This window comes from Pleurodeles waltl, chromosome 11 (genome assembly GCF_031143425.1).
Source record: "Pleurodeles waltl isolate 20211129_DDA chromosome 11, aPleWal1.hap1.20221129, whole genome shotgun sequence".
Classification (NCBI taxonomy): domain Eukaryota; kingdom Metazoa; phylum Chordata; class Amphibia; order Caudata; family Salamandridae; genus Pleurodeles; species Pleurodeles waltl.
This window is the reverse complement of record NC_090450.1, coordinates 937,786,033-937,796,995: the sequence shown is the minus strand read 5'-3', so window position 1 is coordinate 937,796,995 and position 10,963 is coordinate 937,786,033. Positions and strand designations below refer to the sequence as shown.

Below are 10,963 nucleotides of genomic sequence, written 5' to 3'. Positions count from 1 at the left end.
TGAACTCTTGGGTGCAGGGGGGCCACCAGGGATGAGCTCAGTAGGGAACACCAAGTTTATCCAACACTGGAGAGCTTGAGGCAGCAAGCTGCAGCACAACAGGCAGGGGATGTTAGTGGCACCCATAAGGTGTACTGGGAATACAGACTCCTTTATTCAGAGTCCAGGGATCTCAAAGTTGGTGCCACCAGAAGATTGGTGATCCCTCTGAAATGTAGGGAATTTCTGTTGACCCTTGCACATGACATTCCCCTGGCAGATCACTTGGGGCAAAGTAAGACTTGGGACAGGCTTGTCCCGCACTTTCACTGGCCCCACATGTCAGAAGACACAAATGTGTTTTCTCGCTCCTCTGTCACTTGTCAAGACAGGTGGCAACCCAAAGGCCCCCCTCACTTCCACTTCCAGTGGTTTTGGTTCCCTTTGAGAGGGTTGGGGTAGATATTGTTGACCCCTTAAACCCTCCATCAGTCTCTTGGAACAGATGTATACTGGTGGTAGTGGACAATGGCACCAGGTACCCGGAGGCCATTCCTCTTAGGACCACTACAGCTCCTGCAGAGGCCAAAGCCCTCCTCATTATCTTTTCAAGGGCGGGCTTCCCAAAAGAAGTGGTATCAGACAGAGGTGCAAACTTCATGTCTGTATACCTGAAAGCCACGTGGAAGGAACGTGGTGTGACTTACAAGTTCACCACCCCTTACCATCCCCAGACAAATGGCTTAGTAGAGAGATTTAATAAAACTCTCAAGGGTTTGATAATGGGGCTCTCTGAAAAACTCCGCAGGAGATGGAATGTCCTATTACCATGCCTTCTCTTTCCCAACAGGGAGGACCCTCAGAAGGGTGTGGACTACGGCCCATTTCAAGTTCTGTTTGGGCACCCTGTTAGAGATCCCCTTGCTTTTGTTAGGTAAGGCTGGGGACAACCTCTCAGGCCCCCAAACAAGACATAGTGGACTATGTGCTTGGCCTCAGATCAAGGATGGCTGAGTACATGAAGAGGGCTACTAAAAACCTTCAGGCCAGCCAGGAGCTCGGGAAGCAATGGCATGACCAGAAGGCTGTCCTAACTGTCTACCAGCCAGGACAGGAAGTGTGTGTCCTGGAGCTTGTGGCTCTCAGGGCACTCCAGGCAAAGTGGAGTGGTGCCCACACCATTGTGGAGAGAAAAGGGGGGGGTCAGCTACCTGGTAGACCTTGGCACTCCCGGAAGCCCCCATAACCCCTATTATGATAGGTCAGACATGGCTCTGCTCATGGCTACTGATGAGCGACAGGAAGAGGAAAGAGACCCTCTCCCTGACCTCTTCTCCCACAATACAACTGATGGCTCAATTGATGGGGTAGTCCTTTCTGTCTGCCTCTCTGAGTCCCAAAAGGAGGACTGTAGAAACATCCTAGGGCAGTTCTCAGAACTCTTCTCCCTGACACCTGGTCAGACCACACGGTGTAAACACACCATTGACACAAGAGACAGTTTATCTGTGAATAGCAAAATTTACAGACAACCTGACCATGTGAGGGAGTGCATCAAATCTGAAGTTCAGAAGGTGCTAGACCTAGGGGTTATTGAGCCCTCAGATAGCCCTTGTCCAGCCCTGTAGTGCGTGTCCCAAAACCTCACTCCCGAGATGGAAAAAGAGAAATTAGGTTTTGTGTTGACTACAGAGGTCTCAAAACAGTTAAAAAACACTGATGCTCATCCTATATCTAGGGCAGATGACAAGTATCTGAGCACCTTTGACTTGACTGCTGGCTACTGGCAGATCAAGTTGGCAGATGATGTTAAACCCAAAACAGCATTTTCCACCCGTAGTGGGCATTATCACTTTACAGTGATGCCCTTTGGGTTGAAAATTGCACCTGCCACATTTCAGAGGCTGGCTTATAAAGTTCTACAGGGGTTGGAAAGCTTCAGTGTAGCATATCTGGATAATATAGGTGTCTTTAGCTCCAGCTGGGAGAATCACCTGGTCTACCTAGGACAGTGGTCTTCAAACTTTTTTGGGCCACTCCCCCCCCCCCCAGAAAACTTTTTTAGAGGTTGGGCCCTCCCTCCCCACCACTACCAGAGGACAATTTCTGTATGTTGGTACTCTGCATCATCAACAGCTATCACCACCTGCATATCCCAAATCATAGCTGGTTATATTTGGCAAATAATATTGAACATGTGTTTAGCAAACTGAAGATTTGTGACTGCCTATGGGCCTCACTTACAAGAATCGGATGCGCCGACATTGATGCGTCAGATTTCTTCTGTTTCCCTATGATCCCCTAACAACGTCATAGATCCTCTGTATTTACAATACAGAGCTCCATGGTGCACGTTTTCACAGATGCATCAGAAAGTGTGATGCATCTGTTGGCGCTGAGCTTACGCATTGTTGGACAAGATCCGTAAAATGACACTGCTCTAGCAATGTGAGGAGGCTCTCCTTGGAAAAACCCCAGCATCAATTTTACGCCTACTCTGAGCAGGCGGTACAGTTTTGACGCAGTGAAGTCTCAAAATGACAAAGTGAAATGTAAATTTAACTGCGTCAGAACTATGTGGCTTTCTCCCTGGTAAGGCCTACCCTGCATACATTATACCTGGGGAAGGTATAATGTGACGGAAAGCTTTACAAACTGACGCATTGGGCCCCGTGTGTCAGTTTGTAAATCTGCAGCAGTTCTGTGCACTGCTAACGTCACTGGTGCGCCCATAAAAAAATGATGCAGCAGTGGTGTAAAGGGCATGTTAATTAGGCCCACAATATCACGGTCCCCATACTTTTTTACGGACTTCAACCGCTGCTTCCAGTTTGTTGGTATAGTCGCAGCAAAGTAGCAAACATAAATGCATACAGTATTCTCCAAAGTGTCGGTTCTGCTTTACACACACGAGCAGAATATTGGTTAGCTGCTGGTGTGCTCTCTGACCTACTTGAAGCGATTCTTAGCAAAAATATCTCCTTCGACTGTTGAAGAGACATAGAGGTCTTTGAAGTTACTACTTATATAAATAAGGGGGCAACATTGATGTTTTCTTATTGCCCCCTTTCTTCCCCTTAATATGAGTCCACCATTTCCCGAGTTTCTCATTTTACAGATGTTCTCCGGCACACTCTAAGATGTTTTCGAAACCACGAAACCAACATTTTATTTTTTAAAGGTGTAAATGAAATGCAGCAAATGCAACTGTGTAGCTCAATGAAACGGCTCACCTGCAGTAAGTGCTGTATCGAAAAATGTAGTTTACCATTTACATTTCTTTCAATGATTACCATGCCTCCTTGGTAAACATTTGAAGACATGCTTTAAGAATTCGTGCTTCTTCCATTTCCACACCACATCGCTAGCAGCATGGACCCCATCTTCACATGAAGAGCATCAAACCTGTAACTAGGATGCAGCGCTACCTGTGCAACTATTTAGCATAAAATTTCCCAGAGTTCTCTGCTCGCCGGTATGGAATATTTGGGGCAGAGAGTGGACGGAACCTGATAAAACAATCCTAACAAAGTGTATTATTTTGCCTGTTAGAAGCCAGTGGAGGTGTAGTAATTCTTGGACAACTAAACGTTTCCTTGGTCTTTGTATCATGAGGTGGTACCCCGAGACGCACCTTTATTCGCCTTTTTTTCATTGTTAGTTTTGCGCAGTGGCAGTATCGTAGCCTATGAGGTCTAACCGAGGCGCGATTATTGCTTATTGAAAACTTTACCCAATACCCCGCCATGACGATTTGAAATATAGTCGATATTGGCAATTTTTGACAGTCTCCAAGGAGACTGAATATTAATGTATAAAAATGAGAATTTTTTTAGTAGTTTATGTGAACGTGTTGATGTCGGGTAGACCACACAGAGTTTACTTTCTTTTAGTTCATTGTTTTCGATTTAGTTTTAGTGTGTCTGAGTTTCTGCATCCGGCAGGAACTTTCAGGATGCTTTCGTCTTGATTAGTTTTCGTATTTCTGTTGGAAGCCGTTTGTTATCAACAGGATAATGCGGAGAAAGTTCGCTCAGACTGTATGCAGTGCTTGAAACAGAACGAGAGCTGACGAAGGTGTCGAGCGTGACTTTTAACGTTATATAAAGTGGCATCTTTAGGAGCCCCTAGCGCCTCCTTGCTCCACATTTGCGTCCTTTTTTTTAGGCGCAAATATACGCAAATGTGGCCCAACGAGGCCAAAAACGCCGCGCCGTTTTTTAAATGCGACGTTACCATGGTGGCGTTAGGGTGGCGTTCAGGGGCTCAAGAAAAGTGGCAGCTCCACTTTTCATAAATCTGCCCCAAAGTGCATTTCTAAAGCGCTTCAGGGCACTCAATTACAGATGTTACCGAGCTCAAGGACAGAGGCGTACCATCTATTGGTACAGCAGGTGCCCAGGGGGCCGCTTTAACCCTAATTTTTCCCGTATTTTATCATTCAAACAGCAACAAAAGGGCCCATTTCCTTCCTTGCACTAGGGACCATTTTTTCACCTGAGAGGGATGAAAAGCTATAAGGTATATTTGAGAGCCCCTAGCGCCACTTTAGTGCTGCCATAGCGTCATTTTTTTTTTTTACGCTAAGGCAGCGTTAAAGTGGCATTTTCCCCGGACCGTATTTACAAAGTGGCTCAATGCATGCATTGCACCACTTTGTAAACCCTTGCATCATATTATGTATGGAAGGATGCAAGGAGGGCGTTCCTGCACTAGGAGAGGCGTAAAAATGGCACAAAGGAATCTACGAGATTCCTTTGTGCCATTTTTACCTGCAATTTTTAACATTGTTAAAAAGAGGCTGACATTGGTTACAATGGGCCTCTGGGTGCTTTGCAGGGTTAGCGTCATTATTGTTTATGCTAATCCTGCAAAGCACCGGACTAGCGTAAAAAATTATGAGGCTAGTCACCCTAACTACTGCCATGGTGCGCCGTATTTTAAATACGGCACTACCATGGTGGCGTGAGGGGGGCGTTAAGGTGCGCAGGAAAAATGACACTGCACCTAGTGCAAGCACAACTTTTCATAAATCTACCCCTGAGCGTGTATGCCCTGTTTGAATACTACGACAATGAGGTCACACAAAGATTCCTTGCATGGTTGCCTCGTCCAACTCAGCTACCAGATCCGGCACATGTGTAGGCTGCACGAGCACAGGGCACAGAACGTACACAGCGGCATGTACCATGCACGCAATAAAACTTAGGGCCAGATTTATGAAAAGTGGAGCTGCACCCAGTGCAGTGTCACTTTTCTTGCACCTGTAGAAAAGCACCCTCTTTTTGGCATGGTTACCCCCATTTTTTGCCTAATGTCAGTGTGTTTTTAACTGTGTTCACTGGGATCCTGCTAACTAAGACCCCCAGTGACTGTGCTCTCTTTCTCTAAATTCAGTTGTTCATGGTCTTTTTCACTCCATAATTGGTATACTGGTGCCCCCATGTAAGTTCCTAGTATATAGTACCCACGTACCCAGGGCACTGCCGCACCAGGTGTCCCACATGGGCTGCAGCATGTATTATGCCACTCATGGAAGCCCATGCAAAATCTCTCTGCAGGCCTGCCATTGCAGCCTGCGTGGAAGGGTGCGTGCACTCTTTTTACTACAGGTCACTGAAGCAGGTTACTGTAAGTCACCCCTATGGCAGGCCCTCCTAGATCAGAGGGCAGGGTGCATGTACCTGTGTGTGAGGGTGCCCCTGAATGAGCTGAGGTGCCCCCACAAACTCCAGCTCCATTTTCCTGGACTTTGTGAGTGCGGGTAAGCCATTTTACCTGTGTACTGGACATAGGCCACTACCTATGTCCGGCTACATAATGGTAACTCCAAACCCAGGCATGCTTGGTATCAAACATGTTGAAATCATACCCCAATACTGTTCCCAGTATTGGTTGTATGATCCCATGCACTGTGGGGGCTCCTTCGTGGACCCCCCAGTTTTGCTCCTACCAGTTTGCAAGGTCTTCCTGGGCAGCCTCGCTGCTGCCACCCTCCAGACAGGTTTCTGCCCTCCTGCTGCTTGAGCAGCTCAAGCCCAGGAAGGCAGAACACAGGATTTCCTTTGGGAGTGGGATTGGGAGATAACCCCTCTCCCTTTGGAAATAGGTGTTACAGGGCTTGGGAGGGGTAGCCTCCCCAAGCCACAGGTATGCTTTGATAGGCACATTTGGTGCCCATCTTGCAGAAACTGGTTGGCACCAGTCCAGGGATACCGGTCCCTGCTATGGTGCGAAACTGGACAATGTAAAGGGGAGTGACCACTCCCCTGTTTATCACCACCCCAGAGCTCCTACAGGGGATCACTTGGTTCTGCCATCTTGAATCCAGGATGGGCGAGAGGCCCCTGGGAGCATCTGAGTGGCCAGGTCAGGCAGGTGACGTCACAGCCCCCTCCTGATAGGTGGTCACCCTGCTAGGTGACCAATCCCCCTTTTAGGGCTATATAGGGTCTCCCTCTTGGGCGGGTCCTCAGATTCGACGTGCAAGATTCCAACAGGACTCCTCTGCAATGTTTACTTTTACTTCTGGCCACTGGAACCGCAACTGGACTCCACAGGAACCGACAATCTGCAGCTCCAGTGACGACTTTGCCTCTGCAACATTGTTTCTCTGGCTCCTCCCAGCTCCTGCAACATTTCCCTGGCTGTGCACCCTCTGAGGGTGGTAAGTCATCAGTCTGCACAAAAGAAGTAAGAAGGAATCTCGCTTGGAGTGAAGGAGTCACTCCCCAGTATCTGCAGCCACCAACGGCTCGACAACCAGCCACGTGGATCCTCTCTCCTGCAACTCTGTGTGCATCCTGCAACCCAGGTGGTGGTCTGAAGTTGTCCCCTTGGTCCTCTCTAACAGATGCCTATCTTTGGAGTGGGTGAGTCTTTGCCCCTCCTTGCATGACAGTACTCCTGTGCACCACGACTCTAGCAGCTACCAAGGCTTGTTGGCTCTTCATCCAAGGAATCTTCAGGCTCCATGTAGTCCTGTCCTCCAGCTCTCGTCTCTGACATGGACAGTCTCCTTCCTGCTACTCCAGTGATTTGGAACTCTCTGCCAGGTGTGCTGAGTGGGCCTCACCGCGACTCCTGTTCTTGCTGCCAGCGGGTCACCTGTGGGGCCTCCATCTTCGTCTCAAGACTCTTCTAGTTCGTGGGGGTCACCTGGGACTCCCCTCCATGGGTTGAGTCCCCTCTGACTCTCCTGGTCCCCAGCATTTCTACAAACTTTTTTTTTAGGAACTCTTGCCATTGCCAAGTCTTGTTAGTGGTTTTCCCTCACCACTTATGTGCTGCATCTCTCCTCGCGATGTGGAACACCGACTGCATCACTCCTGGAACTCCTCTTCTGCTCTTGTGCTGCACAGCCGGCTCCTGTCCTTCCTCGTCAACCTGGTTCAGCATCACCAGAAGGGTGGGTAGTGGCTCCTGACCCAACCGGACACTCCAACTGGAACTGGACTGCTCCCCTTCTTTTGCAGGTCCTCTTCTGGCAGACTCCATCTTCAGTTTCTTCCAGTCTTGCTTGGGTCTTGCATTGTCCTTCTGCAAAGTTTCTCTGTGGGTTTGGGTGAAAAACAGGTAATTACCTCTCTTCTCCAGGTCGCTGGGGGTCACTCTTGTATTTACCTATTGGGGTCCCAAGTGCGTTCAGCTCCCCTCTACAGGTCTTACTCACCTGGGTGGGGGTCCGACCTTCACATTCCACTTTTTTAGTACATGGCTTGTTCTCCCCCTAGGGTTCCTGTTGCATACTGTTCTTTCACTGTTTTCTATTGCATTTCAATGCCTTTTCCTATGTACCAGTGTGTATATATAATTGTGTTTACTCACCTGCTAACAGAGCATAACCTATATAGTAATTTAGTATTGATGTTACCAAATAAAGTACCTTTATTTTTGTAACACTGTGTGGTTCTTTCATGTGTGTAAGTGTTGTGTGACTACAGTGGTATTGCATAAGCTTTGCATGTCTCCTAGATAAGTCTGGCCTGCTCATCCACAGCTACCTATAGAGAGCCTGGCTTCCTGGACACTGCCTACACTACACTAATAGGGATACCTCGACCTGGTATAGGGTGAGAACACCTTAGGCATATACCACACACCAGGCCAGCTTCCTACATTGGTGGTCTAGCGTCGGGATAAGCACTTGCAATTGTCTTACCACTCTGCCACTGGGTACTTTCCACAGGAAAGGCTAGTACTGTTAGGTACACAATACATCTAGTATTAGGGATCTAGGGCCATATTTATACTTTTTGACGCAAAACTGCGCTAACGCAGTTTTGCGCCCAAAAAATTAGCGCCGGCTAACGCCATTCTGAAGCACCATGCGGGCGCCGTATTTATTGAATGGCATTAGCCGGCGTTAGCCGACCGGCGCAGCCTGGTGTGCGTGAAAAAAAACCACGTACACCAGGCAGCGCCGGGGTAGGGAAAAATGGCGTTTGGGCGTCTAAGAATGGGGCAAGTCAGATTGAGGCAAAAAAAACGTCTTAACCCGATTTGCGCCATTTTTTAACGACGCCCATCCCCCATTGAAATGACTCCTGTCTTAGCAAAGACAGGAGTCATGCCCCCTTGCCCAATGGCCATGCCCCGGGGGTCTTCTGTCCCCTGGGCATGGTCATTGGGCATAGTGGCATGTAGGGGGGCACAAATCAGGCCCCCCTATGCCACAAAATAAAATAAAAAAAATACTTACCTGGACTTACCTTAATGTCCCTGGGGTGGGTCCCTCCATCCTTGGGTGTCCTCCTGGGGTGGGCAAGGGTGGCAGGGGGTGTCCCTGGGGGCAGGGGAGGGCACCTCTGGGCTCATTTTGAGCCCACAGGTCCCTTAACGCCTGCCCTGACCCAGGCGCTAAAATCCAGCACAAATGCGGGTTTTTTAGACCCGCCCACTCCCGGGCGTCATTTTTGCCTGGGAGTATAAATACGACACAATAGCATCGCAGTCATTTTTTAAGACGGGAACGCCTACCTTGCATATCATTAACGCAAGGAAGGTGTTCACGCAAAAAAATGACGCTAATTCCAGGAACTTTGGCGCTAGACGCGTCTAACGCCAAAGTATAACTATGGAGTTAGTTTTGCGTCGAATTTGCGTAGAAAAAAACGACGCAAATTTGGCGCAAACGGAGTATAAATATGCCCCCTAGTCTCCTGAGTTTGGGTAAGCTAGGGGTTGGTATAGCCCTTGCTCCAAACTTTGCTGGGAGCCTAGTGCTAGAGTAGTTAGGGACTCTACACCACTCTAGCTAGCTGACATGTCTTCAGCAGAGCATACCTCTCAGCCCATGGATTCTCCCTATGAGAACCGGACCTTCCAAGAACTTAGGGAGATATGTGCTGAGAGAAAGCTGAAGACAGGGAGAAATCCCAATAAATTCTACTTCTGGGCCTGCTCCTCCAGGATGGCCAGGAACATGCTGGTAGCCAGGAGGTGAGGAGGAAGAAGGAGAGTCTGACCGTCCAGTGCTAGAAAAAGATGATTTAGCCACTGAGGTGGGTCAGGAAGTACCCAAGGAGGATCAGGAAACGTCTAGACACACCCACAGTCCTGTCAGGAGCACTGTTAGCAGTTTAAAGGGGGGTCACACCAGTAGGTCCACCTTTGTACATAGAGGGCTGGTTGAGAGGGTGTCCAAGAATAGGAATAGATCCTCCTCTGCCCACTCTCACATCTCCTTGATATCTGAGGGAACCCACTGCTCAACTTCATGGGAAGAATCCCTAGGCAGGGAACTCAGGCAACTGAGAATAGAGGAAGCCAAGCTGAGGCTGCAGTAGCAACAGCTAGCCTTAGATAGGGAGGCCTTGGCAGTGGAGAGAGAAATGCAGGGGTTGAGGTTAGGACCCCTACATGGCAGACGTACTAGTTTCAGGGACAACAGGGTCAAGGAGGACTCTTTAGACTCTAGGAACCTGAACAAAGTAGTCCCACCTTACAAGATGGGTGATGACATGTACAAGTGGTTCACTGGTCTGGGGAGGGCCTGTAAGGTACAGCGGGTCCCTCAGAGGCAGTGGGCAGCTATTTTGTGGCTCTCCTTCTCTGACAAGGGTATGGACAGACTCCTCACAGTCAGAGAAGAAGATGCAGACAATCACACAGTTTTAAAATCTGCACTTTTAGGTGCCTTTGGTCTGACTCCTGAACAATATGGAATCAAGATGAGAGAGACCAGGGAAGAGTCCTCACAGAATTGGGTTAATTTTGTGGCCTGTTCCTTGAAGGCCCTGGAAGGCTAATTGCATGGGAGCAAAGTCAATGATTATCAGGGCTTATACAGCCTAATCTTAAGAGAGCACATTTTGAATAATTGCGTGTCTGATCAGCTGCATCAGTACCTGGTGGACTATGATCTGACCTCTCCCCAAGAACTGGGTAAGAAGGCAGACAAGTGGGTCAGCACCAGGGTGAGTAGGAAGGCTCACACAGTGGGTGACCACAAAATGAAGGAAGCAGGTAAGTCTCAGTATAAGTGTGGGGACAAAGATAAAAAAAAAGTCTTCATCAGCCCACAAAACCCATCTGGTGATGGGAACAAATCCTCCTCTTCCTCTTCCTACTACAAAAAGCCTTGGTGTTATGTTTACAAAAACAAAGGCCGTAGGGCAGGGGAGAGCTTCTGCCCTATGAAAGGCACCACTAAGTCTTCCACCACCACTACCCCCACTTGTACTTCTAGTTCCCCTCACAATAGCAGTAGCGGTGGGACTACTAACAGTAGTCAATCTAAGAGTGTATCTGGGCTCACCTTAGAGTCTGTAGTGGGGTCTGGGTTAGTTAGAGAGACCACTGAGGCTGTCTTGGTCCCTGCTGGGGGCATTGACTTTGCCACCCTTGTTGCCTGTCCCCTTAATATGGGTATGTACAATCAGCATCCCCTCATAAATGGTGGTGAGGCTGAGGCCTACAGGGACACAGGTGCCAGGCTCACTATGGTGACTGAAAAACTGGTGTCTCCTGAGCACCACCTACT

At 48.6% G+C, this 10,963-nt stretch overlaps 1 non-coding gene across 1 annotated transcript; it reads left to right on the top strand.

Annotated features, from left to right (window-relative positions):
* The first annotated feature begins 3,638 nt into the window (after positions 1-3,638).
* LOC138266717 (U4 spliceosomal RNA) lies at positions 3,639-3,779 on the top strand. Its single transcript, XR_011199649.1, has one exon. It is a non-coding gene; the product is annotated as a U4 spliceosomal RNA (small nuclear RNA).
* Positions 3,780-10,963: the final 7,184 nt, after the last annotated feature.